This window comes from Lepidothrix coronata, unplaced genomic scaffold (genome assembly GCF_001604755.1).
Source record: "Lepidothrix coronata isolate B3197 unplaced genomic scaffold, Lepidothrix_coronata-1.0 Scaffold0, whole genome shotgun sequence".
Classification (NCBI taxonomy): domain Eukaryota; kingdom Metazoa; phylum Chordata; class Aves; order Passeriformes; family Pipridae; genus Lepidothrix; species Lepidothrix coronata.
In genome coordinates, this window is record NW_016690180.1 from 5917480 (window position 1) to 5935533 (window position 18054).

General features: G+C 38.8%; 1 protein-coding gene across 10 annotated transcripts in view; it reads right to left on the bottom strand.

Annotated features, from left to right (window-relative positions):
* KIAA1211 (KIAA1211 ortholog) overlaps window positions 1-18054 on the bottom strand; it is a 126486-nt gene that overhangs the window by 70802 nt on the left and 37630 nt on the right. Inside the window, exon 1 of one of the 10 annotated variants that reach the window (XM_017823365.1) lies at window positions 10918-11006. The exons of the other annotated variants lie outside the window; for them this stretch is intronic. The gene's annotated coding sequence lies outside the window, so the exon portion shown is untranslated. Of the gene's footprint in view, window positions 1-10917; window positions 11007-18054 lie in introns of those variants that run through there. 10 annotated transcript variants of the gene reach the window in all.

The window sequence follows — 18054 nt, forward strand, 5'->3', positions numbered from 1 at the left end:
GATTTTGCAGGGCCAACCACCCCCTGCCCTGCAGCTGTGTCCCCTGTTCACCTCTGCACTCCCTCTCTTCCCTCCAGCACAGCCAGAGGTAGCAAAGGTAATTATATTTGCACAGGTCAGCGGCAAAGCTGCATTAAAAGACACTGGGAGACATACAGATGGGTAAATGAGACTGTTTAACCTGCATAATATTACTGCTGATGAGGAATGGAAAAGGGAAAATTCACTTGGTCTCAGGGGAGTTTGACAGCATTGCAGTAGGAAGATGGGAGTATTTTTGCAATGCACTAGTGCACCACCATCCTGCAGCACAGCCAGAGCATGCTGTAGTTTTACCTTCACTTATGTTGAACAGCAACTAAATCAAACTAAAACTGTAGTCCTCCCTGTGTTGTAAGGTGTTAAGAGAGAACTTCTCTATCTGACTATTCAATCCAGCTCTCCAGTCATGCTCGGCTAACCTCAACCCGCCCTAGCCACAGGAAGCTTGCCCAAGTGTGCATCAAAGTACATGTTATTGCAGTTTAGTTATACTTACTAAACTTACATTGCAGTTTAGTACATGTTATTGCAGTTTAGTTATACTTACAATGGCAGAATATAAGTGTAAAATGCCAAGGAATAAATGGGAACCCAACTTCTCTCTGTACTTTGGTTTATTTTCCACACACTTTATATGTGTGCCTTAAGAAGACTTTTTTTTTTCTTTTAAAAAATAATGTAGTATTCTTTCTCAAGTACCACAAACATCTTCAGTTAGAAATGCTTCTAATATACTCTAAAACATTAAAATGTGAAATATTGCAATTTCTTCATTTCACTAACAAAATATATGTTTTTGCTTCTCTGTTTACTATGCCAAGTATAACCTCTAACACCCAGGAAAAAAAAATTATAAAGCAGGTCATCAACCATTGCAAGATTATTTTATGATGGCACAATCCTCTGGTTACTTTCTGTTCACTAAAAGTGCAATTAAAACCAGTGTTCTATGGTTATGTGTCATTCCTGACTATATAACCACACTATTTCCGAGCACAGCTAGAAAGATTATCTACAATATTGTGTGACCAGTTGCCATTCCCTTTACTTGATCTCAACTGAATTCTGTGCTACAGGTTGACTTAAATGAGGCTCTAAAGTTGTTTGTGGAGTAGGATTCTGCTCTACAAGAGTAAAAGTTTGAAAAAAACCAAAAAACCTCTGTCAAAAGAACTTCAAAGAAAAAGAAAAAAGGGGACAAAAAGCCTGAGAAACTCCTATTTGAGGAATATCATATCACAAAGTGCACAGACAGCACAAGCCTCATTGAATAATGATGCCTAACTCTAGTGTATATCCAAGTAAGAAGAGGAAAGAGATTTTCTTGTACCAGCTCCTCAGTCTGCGGAGAAGTCAGTAATAGTTTGTTTCAGGTACTCCCTCATGCAGAGATAAATTTGCCAGCTGCCTTGGAAGCTCTCTGAAGAAAGGCACTATATAAACATAAATCATTAATGAAGCCAGTGACCTCATCCTTGGGTAACTAGAGAAGTATAAAACCAACATGCTGTAGAGGTAGAAAGTTTTCTAGTCAGCAGTGCCACGCATCAGCGGGCAGTAAACACAAGAGCATCCATCTTGATGCCATAGCAGATTCCTTTTGACAGGCTTTGTGTTTTTATCTCAACCACCACAGGTCATAGGTGGCAAAAAGCAGAAGCTTCTGAAGACAAATGAGGTCATAGTTCAATAATTAAGAGGGGGAACCCTGCCTAATCTTTTCATCTCATCCAAGGCTTTCCTGAAGTGAAACATTTAACAGATGTAAAATATATTTTGTTAACTTTAAGAACATGAGAAGAGTCATTGTGCCGAGGTCCAACCTGTGGCATGCAGCAACACCCTGGGGAAAGATGGGGACCAAATGTGCAAAAAGAAACTCAGCCTTAGTAACCACCCAGCTCTTTCAGCCTCACAGAGTGACAGAAACTACCCCCCATATGCAATGCAGCGGGAGCAGTCCGGCTTTTTGGGGCTCTATCTTTCTCAGCCCAGTTCCTTCACCTTTCAGTGCCTACGACTGCAGCTGCTCCAGCCAAACTCAATCCCTGTCCCATGGGCATGGCAGCAGCATGGAAGTCACAGGAGACAAAGGCTGCCAACAAAAAGGCAGGACAAAGGGCAGCTGCTGGCACAAAGTCAGACAAGAAAAAGGCTTTTGCACAAGGGTGAAGCTGCTACTACGTGATGTAATGAGTGACCATAGATCCAGAGTACCCAGATCCAAGTCCTGTGAGCTCCAGGTTGTGGCATTTGACAGGGACTTTCACAGTCCATAGAACAAAAAATTCAGTTACTCCAAATTTTCCCAATAATTACAGGTGTCTTAATGGCATCATGAGGACAGAAGTCCTTTAAAGAGAATTTAAATGAGACAGGATGATGACCACAAGACCTTTTAAGGAGGCTGTTTGACATACAAACATCACCACGGAGGGAAAACAAAAAAATGAAAAACTTGCTGTGGAGAAAAAAAAAAAGAAAGAGGTTTGTCCTCTGTCAGAGAAGAAGAGAGATGTCTCTGGTAAATTTAGCCAAATGAACCCATGCTTCACTGTATGTTTCTTTGGGTCCAGCAGCTTTGTGACTGACATGCTATTTTTTTTTCTTTTCCAAAGAGATAAATTACAGAGGGAGCATTTCACTGGCATCTTCATCCTGCTAAAACGGCAAGAAAACTCAGCTGAGTGTCATGCCAGCTGCATGAAGTGATTTTAGCTGACAACTGGCCTAAGCTGCCTTTGCTGTACATGTGATAACTTCTTTTCCAACTAGCTGTACAAGCAACTCAAGCATTATATTTTTCCAGCTTCTTCCAGATAGTTTTTCAGCCTGTTCTAGTATGACAATTTGTCTCTGAAACCATGGCCAATGGTTACTGGCAGGCCAGTACCTTTGTCCTGACAGCTTTTGGTGATTGTCACATGAAGTTCACATCTACCTCTCTCATACTGATGTATCGCTGCTTAAATAGTAGAAAATGGCACAGAAGGGTTTGTGCTTTCTCCTCTCTGGAAATTAAGAAGTGAGATTGCACAGACTTGGTACTCTTTCCCTGCAAGAAATCTATATGCAAAAAGCCACATTGTCCATACAAGATTAATATTACTTAGTTATAAATCAATAGTTCCATGCCTGAAGAGATTGTAACCTTCTAAATTTTTTTCCTCACATATAAAAAGAGAGAAGGGAGAAAATGGAGTGGTGGCGACCAACAGTTTACCTAATTGTTTCTAATTATCCTAAGGATAGAAAATATGAGCTGTACTAATCTCAAAAGACAGGAAGGGATGATAATAAAGGAAATAATTTGCTGAATGAAAGTTTGACAGTCTTCTATCAAATACAAAGATATATAATTTCTTTTTTAGGACTTTCAGTGTTTGTTGTGTTCATTTAATAAAGCACTGCATGTAGTGAAAGACAGAAATTGCAGGGGTATTTGTGAGAAAACGGTTCTGTAAAACTGTAATAAAATCAAAAGGCACAAAGGAATAAAAAAAAATTACTTAAATCATGACTCTCTAGTTTACTCTCCACTTGAAATAACCCACACCAAGTACCATGGAACAATTTTTCTTTCAATTCCATGACACTTCCATGGACAAAGTATATAACTTCTCCAGAAAGCACATTAATACCTGTCCACTTGACAGGGAGAACTGCGCCTTAACAGCACCAAAGCTCCCAAGCTTTCACTAGTGGTGATAAAAAACATCCACTGTAAAATATATATGTGTACAAAAATATATACATTACCGCCTCAGGCATACACACACAACCAGTCTTCAAGGTTTTATAACACACTAAAAAAAGTTTCAAACTTCAAAGAATTTATTTGCCTTTCACAACATACTCTTACCTGAAAATAAATACAAAGTCCCCAACATTAGTCAGCAGAATTAAATAAAACAGCTAATAGGGTAAGAGACCCTTTATGCAGCTTAAAACTAATTAATATCTATTTAAATATCAAATGTTGACTTTAAAGAAATGACATCTCTTTTAGAAATTCTGTCTTTTTTCCCCATGTCATCTGTTCAGGGGGCACAGCTTGGAACATATTTGAAAAATGCCAGTTTAGCATTTGTTGTTTTGTTGAATTAAACAATAAAATGAACAAGAAATAATTTTAAAAGCTTCTTCTCCCTCCTCCCCAAACTGTAAGGCCTTCCTGCTAGGTTTTTTTTAATCTCAAGGAAATGCATGCTGAATTTTGTATAGTTATTCAAAAAGTCATCTTCTGGAAACTGTAGTGGGCTACAACTCCAGTTCCTAGAAAAGATGAATGTGTGCTACTAATTATTCAGTGTTATGCTGTTTCTTCACTTAAATAGCTCCATCTCCCAGCAAAGTGAAGCAAGAGATGAATATCTCTGCTGTGTTTATTTTCAAATTGGAAAATGCATTTTTTGCAGAAGGTTTTATTACAAAAAGAAATATATATTAGATGTAAAAGCCCTACTAAAAGGCAACTAGCTGCAAAGTGAGTTCATTATTAGAAATTTATTAATAAGATCTATATCATAACATTTAATGGATTCTTATTGGATGCTTTTTCTAGTCGTAAATTATCAGGAAAAAGTCCACTGGATTAAGTTTGTTGTGCACACCACACATTCTATCAAGTCCGTGGCATTTTAAAGCAGTTCAGATATCCCTTTTCTAGTATGGCTGGCTGTGCCATTACCACACAATGTGACAGACAGAAAATGTATGAAGAGTGAAAGAAACATAGCTGTGAAAGTACAGCATAGCAACAGCAGTATGTGTTTGCCTTCTGCATTTTGAGACACTTGAATAAGTGTTCACCCCTGCTGATAATTTTGTTCACTTGGAAACCTTCATCTTTTCTCTCTCCACATGAAGAGAAGTATGGATTAGGAAGCCTTCTTATTTTTTCTTAATTTTCCAGGCTATTGTTGCTATAATTATATGGTTTGCATGTTCTTTGGGATAAGCACTATGTCTTTTTCTAAGTTTGAGAAGCATCCAACGTGTTTCCGGAACTGCTGCTATCCCAGAAGTGAGAAGATGTGACAAGCCTACAGATCAGTTCTGTTTCTCATACTTTTCCACACAACCTTAGAAGGACATCCCTACCAATGAGATGGTAGAAGGTAAATATGTCAACTGCCAGTAGCAGAGACACTTAAATCCACTCACTTTCTTGCCATGAGAAAGCATTGGGAGCCGGAAAATGGGCAGAAATTTTAAAGAAAACCCATTCAAGTAGCATGCCCTGAAGGGAGAGGAAGGGAGATGGAAACAAAGGCTGCTATGATATTTCATGGACACATGTGTCCTACCTGGCATTTCCAGCAACACAGCAAACCGAGACCGCAGCTTCTCTGGAGAAGCAGGTTCTGCTGGTAGAACTCAGGGGACATCAGCTCAGCTCAGTTACAGGTTCCACCTTCACTGAGCTGGGTCACATTTTGTAGAGCTTTGTAACATAAAGCAGAATGCTTTTTGAGCAAACGTTCATTTAATTGTTGTATCGGGATGCCATTTTTGTAATTAAGCAGCAAGATAAAAAAAAATCTTGAGAGTTTTGAAATGTTTATTCAATGCCTGTGTATGAGAGGAGCCTGGGAAGAAGGTGTTGGGAGGAGGGTATTTTCTCCTCTGTCCTGTTGAGGAGGGAGAAGGAGAGAGGGGCCAGGCGGGCAGCTGGCCGAGGTCAACCTACCACAGTTTGTTACTGAAAGGCAAAAGGTTCCTCACTGCCAAGGAAATATTCCAAGTGTAGATTCACTTTTGGTTGTGCCCTTTTAAACTCAGAGATTCCAGCTCTCTCATAAGACTTTCACTGCACTGATCCTGTATTTGTTTCTATCTTCATTCCCCCCTTTTCTGAGAGATAGGTAAGTATAACAAAATGAAAGTGATATTAGGCACCAAAAGGGACTTGATTACAAACCATTTCTCCAAATGCTTAGAAATAGTTTGAAGTTTGGCACTTGTGATAGTGGTAGGTTGTCACATCAAAAACCCAAAAACTGTTGCAATTACTTTCTGCATTATTTCACTTCAGTATTTAAGGCTATTGCCCAATAGTAAATAAATAATTTCTCCGTGGTCCTGGAATGATCACAATGGTCACTAGGAATTAAGAAATCCAGCTGATGCAAGTAGTTGGATTTGAGAGAACCCTAAAAGAAGTAAAAAGTTAGAGGAGTTGTTCAAACAAATGAGCAGGGAGGCAAAACTAAAGAGACCAGAATGCCAGCTACAGAAGCTGCATGCATATACCAACAGCAGAAAGCATGGGGATCTGCTATGGAAACAAGAGCAGGTGAGCAGACAGAGTAGCAGTGCCAGTGCTCACTGCAAGCAGATGAATCATTTGGCTATAATTGGGAATGTTCTTTTCAACATCTATTTTTAAATAAAATGTCGAAGAAGCTTTCACAAGATTTTGCATGCTCTATCTATTTCAGTTTCCAAGAAGTACCAAAATACTACCAGAAATTTTGGTCCCAGAATACTGCCTCAAGGATCTTAGAATAGAATTCCCCAAATTTTACATAAAAGCATGAAGTGAATGTTTCCAGCTTGTTCCATCTTTGTTTTAGGTTCAATGAGCCTAAATAGCCAGTCTAGCATGCATACCTAAGGCAAATGCAACTTCAAATCTTTGCTAAGTCCATCTGCCCTTAATATTAAGAAAAAATATTCCCTATGCTGGAAAGAGTGAATGTTGGAAAATACTCGAAATGTCATCAAAAGACAGCTTGAGAGGGATAAAAGTTCATTAATTTGAAACAGAAAAAAATAAAAATCTGAAAAAAAATCTGAGAAATACTAAATTTTGATAGCAACAGAGGTAGTTTAAAGAAAAGCCATGATCACAAATAACAAAAGTATGGTTTACCCTGACTGTCAGTGTGGCTGTTTTCCATTTAAAAGTAAAAGCCTAAGAATTTGTCCACACCTTACTGTACACTAAACCAGATATATCAGGAAAAAAAGTCAAACTCTTAGTTTACATGAAAGGCTTTATATATTCTTATTGACAAATGCCACAGTCTGTCTCATACCAAAACTAAAGATTACAGAATTTTATTCATCCAATCTAATTTGCTGCATTAATTTTCTTTGGAGTTAAATTACTTCATGTTACATTCTGCTACATTGTGTAAAACTGCAATAATATTTCCACGGTTTGGTTTGAAAGGAAACAGTGGATTTGCTTTAGTGTGCTAGTCACGGACAGGAATGGCACACTCAGCTTGCTTGGTCTAAATGTAATCATCACGCTTCCCTCTACAAGTCTGATTTGGAGTTAATATGTGAAAGCTATGTTTATGCCTTAATAGCATGAGTGCTTAGTTTTAGCCTTTTGTTGGTCAAAAAAAAAAAAGCCTAAAAAGCAATCCTTCACATGCTTTCTGAAATTGTTATAAGAGAGAAATCATTCAAAATGTTCACATAAGCAAGGTACACAGTTGTACCTTTTAACTGAATGAGAAACTGTTCCCTTAGGTGTCTTTAATTTATAAATTGCAACCTCCTGGTTGTATGGTCTCTTGGCATGACGTTATTAATAGAGACAGAACTTTGAAGAAATGTTTTAGAAAGCTTCCCTGCCCCTGGAGACTTGTCCTGAGGGATTACACCAACCAAATGAATTAAGGAACCAGTCATGTACTTTCCAAATGCAACCTGCATGTTTCCAAATAATTCAACTGCAGCCAGACTATTTTAGCTCAAGTTCCTTGTGCCAGAAGAGCTTTGTCTCCTTGCCAGAATTAGCCACCTAATTTTGGAAAGTTCACCACAAGAACAAAGGGAACCTGCGAAACTACAAAGGAGGTGTTATCACCTCTATTCAACATATATCCCTTCTTGCCAAATTGCTGCAGCTGTGCATGGAATTTTAATTTTGAGGCAGCTATTCGATTCTATGGGCAACTATGATTTAGAATTATAAATCTATGAAACTGAACAAGTGTCAAATGTCAGCAAGCTACAAGGAAACAGCTTTTCTTGACTAAGGTAAGTCTTGTTAGATTTTTTAATTATTTTATCTTGCTAAAATGCAAATTATAAGTGCCTTCTAAAGTGCAATGAAATAACTCTGAACAAGGGTAGCAATACTTGAGCAAATAGTTCCAACTCCTAAACCTAAGTTGTTACAATGTAGGCCAATTATCTAATTATTACCTATTTTGGCAAATGGTAATTGTTCAATCTTCTTTTCTTTCCTTCAGTGAGTGAGTCCATCCTCTTCTCCCTCAGAAGCTGCTCACTTCAACCCTGGCAGATTTAATGCCTCTCTTTCACTAGAGTATGATCACAATGGTAGACAGCCTTCAGCACAATGATGGCCACAAGCCATGGGACAGAATAGAGCCCAGAGAGGAAGCTAAGAACATTCAATATTTTTAAAATGCTTTCCTGCCTTGCCTCCAAATCAGTAACCATAGCACATACAAGGCACATCAAACAACTCTTATTTCTTAGCAGACAAGTGAGGCAAATAAATGTGCTGTTCCATGGACACAACTTAGGGTTTGATGTCTGAAAAGGACAGAAAGGAGCCTTACATCTAGGCACTGAAAATCTCTATGGAGGAACAGTACTGTCCAGAGCTACACTGCACAAATCTTCTAGTGACCTGACTAAAGTAGGGTTCTAACATCAAGAGTTCTTGTTTTAAAAGTGTTCATTTTTTCCTCATTATTCAGCATGGCACTCATGTATAACTCACTACACAGAATCCACTCTGAAGAGAATTATTAAATTTTCCAGATCCACTTGTTCTGAATGTTTGCTTGCCCTCAGAGCTGCTCCTCACAAAAACCATTATTCTTGAACAGTTAACATGAGAATAACATTTTAACTATGGCCTTGGTAGTAAAACACCGTAAAATATTTTGTATATTAACGACAGTCTGAAAAAAGTCTGGAAGATGTAGGAAGCACATCTGAATGCCAGAATATAAAGCAATATTGGGAGAAAGCTCTGCTGATGCCTCCTTGCTCCAGTGTAGCCTGTGCACAGATCCACTCAGACATCATGAGAAGTTTGAGGAGGCAACTACTGATGTTCTCTCTGGAGAATATCACAAGCACTGTCTAGTAAATCCTAAATGAATGTGCACAAACTGTGATCCGCAGACATGAAGAGGGAATGAGGCTCTTGGTAGGTTTTTTTTGTGAGGGCAGTAGAAAGAGCCATGACATCACATCATGTCTCTTACTACATTTGAAACCTGACTCTAGAGCATGTACGTTTTCCTCCCTGTTACCTAGATTTAATTCCCCAAAAGTGAGAAGTCAATTTCTTTTGAAACACTTCATAATAATCCTCAGGACAAAACAGGTTGGGTGAAAAATGTCAACGAGGGCAAGCAAAGTTGTACAAAACTTTCTTCTCATGACAATTTGTGCAAAATTAACTGCAGATCTGCCAGGAGAGAAGCAGCCAAACCTCCAGGAGGACACAAAACCTTTGTACACAATGCTCAGACACAGTTCGGCTATAATAACCAAGTTCTGCAGTGACCCTTCTTTATTCTGATTTGGAGAAGAGCTAATGTTAGGACAGGTTTTTATTTTGTATGAGGCTTTTTTTAAAAAAAAAACACTCCAACTTAGATCTCTATTTCATTCTGTCAGACTCCTGCAAACTGGTGGGGAGGGAAGGTCAAGGGGATGGAAGAAGACACTAGAGGTAAAAGTTTCTGTATCTGCCCATAGTAGATGAACTGTTCTCTGCTTTCTGAGACAAATATTTTCCAAAATACTATTGCTAAAATACCTACTACTCAGCTGTTTTCATAAGTGTTTTAAGTTTGACTTAGTTTCAGTTCTAAGAAAGAGTAATTAAATTTTTCATACAAAACACTTCCCAAGAGTTTCCACTGCCTTCAGCTCCAGTGATTACAATCTCACCTTGGCAGGCAGGAGATATTATCAATGTTCCCTATTTAGGCCAGTAGCAAGATACTTCTGTCAACTCATCTTGAATTAACTTTGGCTATCATGACAGGGGTACCTGGAAACAGCTCTTCAGACAGAAATCCCCAAATGCACTCACAATGGGAAGCATTTAGTACAAGCACGTTCATCTTCATTACTGGAAACATAATAGGAACTGCAGCACTTAAAGACAATATGTAAGGGTATTTAAACAAGAATAGCTCCTGTGTGCAATAAATACTTCATGCTCACATGAGCCGTATGCCTACAAATCAGCTGCAGCCCACTGAACCATCTGCTTTCACAATAGCCTCCAGCCTGCCTTTCTCACTGCAGTGCAGTGTGGGTTGTGCTGCTCCCAGAAAGGATTTGGGTTGAGCTAGATCAGATAAGGAGAGCCCTTAGTGGCTGGTACATCTAAAACCATTTCTAAATTGCATGTCAAATACTTGTCAAATTACTATGTCCTGTAATTGGAATTACCAAAGTGGAAAAGATAGCAGGTAAATGGTTAGGATAGTATTTGTAGGTTCCTCTAAAGCTTACTTCTGATGATAAAGTCAGTTCTTCCTGCAACTGAAATAAACTGTCCTTGTCTCTTCATTCCTGACGTGATCTTGCACAGTTCAGACAAGAACGGGGTCTTTATTCCACCACGTCTGAGATAACACTGCAGGAAATGTGACACAGAAGCATCTTTGTGCTGAGCTAACTTGTGTGCTGTGTCAGATGTAAGGAGCATCCAGCTGCTTTCAGCTTCCATGGAGCCTAGCAGAGGGCTAACCAGACTTTCTACACTGCAAGGCACTCACATGATTTGCCTAAGAGGGTCATGGCCAAGAATTTTCCCCAAATCCTGTGCTGTGACATTGGCAACTGCTGCAAAAGGCTGTTTAATAGGTGACAAGATCACCTAGGAAGCTGTCTGTGAGAACAGGGACTAACCTTCTGCCCTTCTGAGTGGCTCCTCTGGACGAGAGGTGTAACACTGCTAGTGTGAGATGCCGAACAGTAACAGCAGGATACGGCAGGACCTAAGAGGATCACGGCATGTATCATGTCACAGGCAGGAAGGTAGGACAGCAGTAAAGGCAGCAAAAAAAGAAAGCATGCGGATAAAAGTATTTTAGTTCTCAATATCCAGCTAAGCATTATCGGAATTTCAGTACTGCCCCAAAATTTTCTTGCAGTCAGAAAAGTTCTGGAAATTTGTTTCAGATGAGTTTATCTAAACATCTAAAAAATATCTAAAATATCATAAATAATTGCTTAAATCTAATTACAACTTAAATATTATTACAAACTAGATACTGCCCTTCACTATATGCTGAGCTGCCTTGTAGTGAAGTTGCTGGACTGCTGGTGGGTACAGACCTCAGCCTGTTATTTCTCCTCTCTTAATACTCCAGACACTCTGTGGTGTCTGAAGGATCTGTTATCAAGACAGAATTAGACCAACAAACTTGACCCTTTAACATTAAAAATTAAAAAGGTAACAGAATATCACCTTAGATGCCTTCAGTGCTATAAATAGACTATTTCGTGCAAGAAAGCCTAGACATTTCAACAATAAACCATTTCTAGAGGCATCTATATTTTCTTCTGCCATATTAACTGTCACCAAAGATTCAGGACCTCCTCCCAGGTGAAATCAAATCCTTTATATGAGCCAGAAAACTGCAATCCTATCAGACCATAATGCACATAAAACCATAGCAGATACTATTAATGGTTCCATTTCAGTGCATAACAGATAAAATAGTATTTTTCATCAAGTTACTCAATTTTGGATTATATCTATGCTACAAAGCTTGCCACTTCTAAGAAAAAAATAATAACATCTCCTTCTCTAGGCTGTAAAACCATACAGACAAAGCCTTGCTTCTTTGTAATACTAATGCTGGAGAAAGAGTGGGACAAAAACCATATTTCCCAGTAGTTCCATCCAGTACTTTCCAACCACCTACATATTGTTTGTTGTTAGGAAAATAAATGCAAAGATCTGTTAATCTCAAAGACTCTTAACTACCCTGATGGCTAACAACCAGCAAACTGAACACTGGGAAAATAAGACTTCAAAATGGGAAAGTCTTTTCAGAATATTGAACAGGTTCTTAATGCTTGCCCAAAAGTTATCTAAAGAAACTTTACACCCTTTGAAAACTAGCATACCACCTTCTGCCAACAGTAAGGAGAATATTACATTTTAGTTGCCATATTGTTTTTTATACATTATTCTGTTTCTATACCAACACCTAGCAAATGTCTGTACTTATGTACCTATCTTTATCTTGAGTCACTTATTAAACATGTCCTTTCTTAAGATAGAACAGTGGCCCCAAACAGTGATCCCTGAGCAATAGCCTTCTGATGGTATCTGTGGCCAAAGAAAGTTGATGACAGCAAGTAAAAGAATGTAAAGCATGTTTAGCAATACTGAGCTTCTTTGCTCACAAGCCAGTGAACCACAAGGCTTATGTCTGTGTCAGCACTTCAGATTTTTCAATGAAACAGTTGTTTTTTGACAATATTAACATTTTTCCCCTGCATAAATAATTTTAAACATGAAATGTCCCTAGCTGTCCTGATTACATGACTCGTTACAGCCTGCTGGACACAAGGACATATTATTTAGCATTCAATGACAGTACCTTAGAATACCCTGTTTTAGCTCTGTCACTTTTTAAAATTCTTTAAAAATTATTTCAATACTAAGTCTTTGTATAACAGTATGTGACTCTGATGTGACAGATCTATGTTTTTCTACATAAAACAATCTACTATGCTGCTGAGAAAAAACAAGTCAGCCTTTTCTGAGCCATCCAAGCCTTTTGAGGTCTGAGGGCTTGGTATACCACAGTTGGGCAAATAGCAATAAGGTAACTTTACATTAAAATTCAGATAAAAACCCTATGCAATTTTTCAAGCAGAGAGGTGTTATACAGGTCTATTTGTTTTTCATGCATCCAATTCTGTTCTCATTTGCTCTCTTGAGCAAATAGATTTTGCACATTACCTGTGCTATGTGTAAAGTCTCTGAGCAAACAAAGCTGAACCTACATCTGGTACAATGAACATGCTTTAAAAGCATTAGGCATCTCCGTTTAATATTGGGATTCTAAATATCATGAGGTTAGCATATTTGGTGTATTTCTGCTGCCCATATGAATGAACTCCAGGAAATTTTCAGCTATTCAGCTACATCTGCTCTGGGCAGAGACTGAACACCCCAAGCAGAGGGAGGTTTGAGGGACTGGGATCCAGAAACCAAGGATGAATGAAAACCTTGGATCAAACTTCACCTCCCTCTTAAGCAGGTCCTTTTAGTTGAGATAGTTTCTTTTGTGTTAATCTATGTTGAAACAGCCATTGACAGGACACCTTCACAAGTGACAGACACTATATTTTAAAAGAGAAAGAAATAAAAACCAAATGCCAGAGGAACAGATTCCTTGCTGAGTGGGTGGCAGCACACAAGCAGCACAAGCCACTGCTTTGGAAGAGAACGGAGTGATCTTGTGGTAGCTAAAGATGTTCTGCTTACATATGTTGTCATGAGCAGCGAGAACATACAGGATTTATCTGCAAATTTTGGTGCCGCTCTAACTGGCGTGTAACCACTGCTCAGCACATCCAGGTTAGCGGCAGTCCAGAGTCAGTTATGAAACTCCAACCTGGCCACACCACTAATCTTTAAACTGCAGGAAAGGATTACTAACCATGATGTAGTTAAGCATTTAAAAGGTGATGCAGCAAGAAAGGAAGCAAATCTAATCCTCATATTAGCAGCCTAATTATTTTTAGGAGAACACATCCTTATGCTTATCCTATCCATGTAGGAGGTGTCTCCTACATGGAGCCACCCTCTTACATCCTAAAAGGAGGTATATTAGCATGACCATATGCTTTGAGGAAGACTTGTCAGCTGAGGCACAGAAGTGCTGCTTTTGGTTCTGGAGTGGGATAGCTCCATGCCAGCCAAAATCTTTGTGTATGTGTCTGTTCTGCAACACACAGTGGAACAACAGCACAGAAACCCCAGATTCTGCAGTGTGGTGAAACTGGAGCAAACAGAATGGCAGGGAGGTCCTAGAAACACAGGAGAGGTAAATGCCATAAGACAAGAGTTAATTTAAGATAATGGGCAGCTTGAATGAGAACCAATATCTACCCACTGATCATGAGGAAAAAAACAAAACCGCAAAACTTCCCTCCACCCCCACCCCCCAACATACAAAACTGTAAGAATCCGGAAAAAACTCACACAACGTATGGAAGCAAAAAGCTGGTGACCAGTTTCGAAGCTGGAGTGTGATGAGTTCATGAAAGCAATGCATGACATTATTGCCCATCACATGAGTGGACTGCAACTCAAAGGCTAAGGAAGGCAAAATGCCAAATTATTCCTACACAGCACCATGCAAGTTGTGTATTGAAAACATATGAAAACTGAACAAAAAAAACCAACAAACCAATGAGACAATAAAAGTATAAATATTCTTTAGCCAGAGATAGAATTTGAGCAGCATTCTAAATGAACCACTGGTAATCCCAACTATATTGAATAAACACATACTATTTTCTTGGCAAGCACTCTAAAACTGGCAAAGTAGTGTCTCATAGTACAAGTACTACAGTTAGGCAAAAGGCTGAAACTTCCCTGTATGTGTCAGCCAAGCACCTTCTTGAGCAGCAAGAGAAACCCTTCTGCAGTTGACCACTTTGCCTTTATTCTTTTACCATTCACTGTCTAACACTAAAACAAACCACATTCTGCACGTACATAATGCATTGTAAGATGTTTAAGGCTTAACCTTGTTCTGACACTTATTTTGAGCCTTGAAGTAATTTATTTAGACAGTTTTTCTGTTCTTCTATTACCACTTAGGCTAAGCAACAGGATTCTTAGCTCCTCCTGCAGAACTGGCTCAGGCAAAAGGAGGCTCTTCCCATCTCCTGGGGCTCTATATCAAGCCAGTATATCATTCCCTGTAACATTCTGTTATTTGCTGTAATAACATGAAAGGGAGAAAATGAATGCAGGGGAAAGAATTTCACAGAGTACAGTCATCACATGCAAATTCTATATTCTTTTCTATTTGTTTGAAGGCTAGAAAGGCAAGCTATTTTAAAGTGATAATTGACTTCTATTTCAGCACTGTAAAGAAAAGAAATGTCATCCACTCTGCGTAATTAATTGCATTACATATTCACATACACCCACATTCGTTTGGAGCAGGAAAACACAATTCTCTGACAGTTACACTGTCCTAAAAAATAAAAACCCCACAGATATATTTAGAGATTTTAGATCATCCAAAGGAAACCAGACCCTAATTTTAATGACTAGTACTGGCAGTAATAACCTTTAACTAACAGTTTTCTTTCTAGAAATTTACTGATGGGCACAAACCAGTTTTTGCTTCTCACTTCATAGAGCTCAGTCCTTCTGACTGCACTTCAATCCAGAAGAATATGTTCACTGTTTTAGGGGATTGCCATCTCCAGTTCATTTGAAAGAACTGCTCAGGAGAAGACCAGAACAGAGCTTTTCACATCCATAGTGAAGCAGATCTAAACATTTCTTATGGTTAGAAAAGAAGGATTGGAAATAGAAATATCAGTTAAAGCATAAGCAAATAATCAAGAACGTCAGCTGTTGTTACAAAGCTAAATTCATTCCATGTCCTCTTCATCTTTCTTATTTTTTTGGAAGGGGATAAATTGGCAAATTGGTATTAAGTTGGCAAATTTTAAGAGAGTAGAATTGGTAAAATATCTGCAGCTTGGATTTCTTACAAGAGTTTCTATATTATTGCATTAGATTCTGAGACTCCTGGCATTAACTTTAATATTGACTATGTTTTTCCCTTCTTTCTGAAACAGCTACCACAAAAAGAAGTTAACTACAGCTGCAAAGGAAGAGTAGAGGCCCTGCCTGCTCCCTCTAACAAGCTGCCATCTCTCCAGACTCGCATAACTTTCCGTGATCTCCACAGCACGCTGAACTACTATGCCATGCACAGGATAAATCTATGTCTGTAGAATCAACACTCTGAGCAGCATCTTACCTGCTAAGGGGCAAGGAATTTAAATACTCTTAGTTTATCATTAAAAATAAGGCAAAACACAATTATACCAAATTCCACCTTTTAACAACACAGGCAATTTATTTTTGAAATGCTTATTTTTAGAATTCTCAGCCTTGGTCAGTTCTCCGCTGTTTGCAGACACCGGGGCATGAAGGCCAACCCTTGCTTCTGCTTAGGAGTAGATGATGCCACCATTTTCCTTTTCTCTGGGTGGAGAATCAGAGCATCTTTTTCCAGGCCCTTAATTTTCCAAGTCCAACTATTTTCTTTTGACCCATGACACACTTAGAAAGGTACCCTGACTAAATATCATTTAAAGGGACTGTTAATTTATCACATTGAAACATAAGTAAAAATCTGGTTCTCAAGGCAGCCCATGCAAAATACATGATGCTGCACAGCTCTTTCTATCCTGCCTTCACACCATGATGCTATCCAGTGGAACCAGCTCCAAAGGGGAGGACTTGGAAAAGGCCACAGCTCTGGAAGCAGTCATACATGGCACTCCCTGTCCTTCTCCTCATTGTTTCCCACTTCCTCCAAGAGTCTTAGGTTCCTGGAAGTACAAGAAGAAGCTAATTTGGCTGATGAATAGCAGAAGAGCAAAAAGGCACTAAATCTTCAAGCCTACTTCTCTCTCCTTTGTGCACAGACCCAGTCCATGAATTCTTCTCTTTCTGTGGGTCAGTGCCAAACACCTGCAGATTATCCCTGGCCACAGTTGCAGGCACTCAAAACATGCTGCAGGATTTGTATGGACAAGTAGTAGTGTCCAAATTTAGTTCTAAGTTCTTCAGAAGTTTTTCCTTCTATAAATCAAGAAAATCTGGGATTTCTTATTTGAAGAAAAATATTGTTGCTAAAAATCAAGCTAAAATTTCATACAACAAATCAATCTTTCCTTCAAGGAAAGTCATATAGTCTCTAATCTCATCATTCCCGCAGCCAGACCTCAGAGGGCATCATGGATCCAGATGGCATTCTTCAGTATGGCAGAGCTGGACCACATCCTGGGCAATATGAATGCATACATAACTTCTTGCTGCCCAGCCTCTCTTTCACTGAACCTCTGTGCTGCATTTCCCAAGTCTGCTGTGGCACAGATCATGCTTTGTTTGCCTGCCTAAAGAAGTCTCTCATGCCAGCAGGCACATAGAGAGCCCCTTCACTAATTCTTGGAAGTCTATAGAACATTTGATGAGAATGCTCATATATTAAGAATAAGAAAGACAGCAAAATCCAATGAGGTTTGAGGCCCATAGAATTACGAAATAAGAGATGCAGGTGTATGTTGCTGCTCAGAGAGATCATTGCTTTGGGGAAATCATAACACAAAAAAGAGGCTCAGCGTTCAACACAGAGAGTATAGCACAGTTTGGAACAATTACCTCAAGAAACTGGAAAGGAATCTGTCACCAAGATAGATGCATTTATAAGATGCACTTATAAAATGCATCTCAGGAGACAGATTTATGCAGATTGAAAGTGTCAGATTTGAGTCAAAAGTGTCAGAACTGAACAGAAGCCCAACACGAGTTGAAGTGATACTTGTTCACTCATCTATGTATTATTTTATGTTTTTTGCTATGGAAATGAATTGCTAAGCTTCCATCAGAGCAGAACTGGATGAAAGCTCTAAGGCATTCTAAGATAAAATAACCAGGACCAAAGCATCACATTTAGAGATGCAATGATTGTCACTTGCCTAGAATCATCTGAGGGTGTACCCTTGTGAGCAAATAAATGCTAGCCAGCAATACAAAGGGGAAACAGGGAATGTTTAGGATTCATTTAGCTGCTAGCCATAATTGGTTTATGCCAATATAATCCCAGAAATTGTAAAAACAGACTTACAGGAATGCTTAATCTTTATTTGTCTATTTCCATATTTAAGAAAAAGAGACATTTCATATCTATTTAAATACCCGGTTAATTATTGCTATACAATGTCTCCAGCCAAATGCAGCCCCATTTAGATGAATTTTTTTTT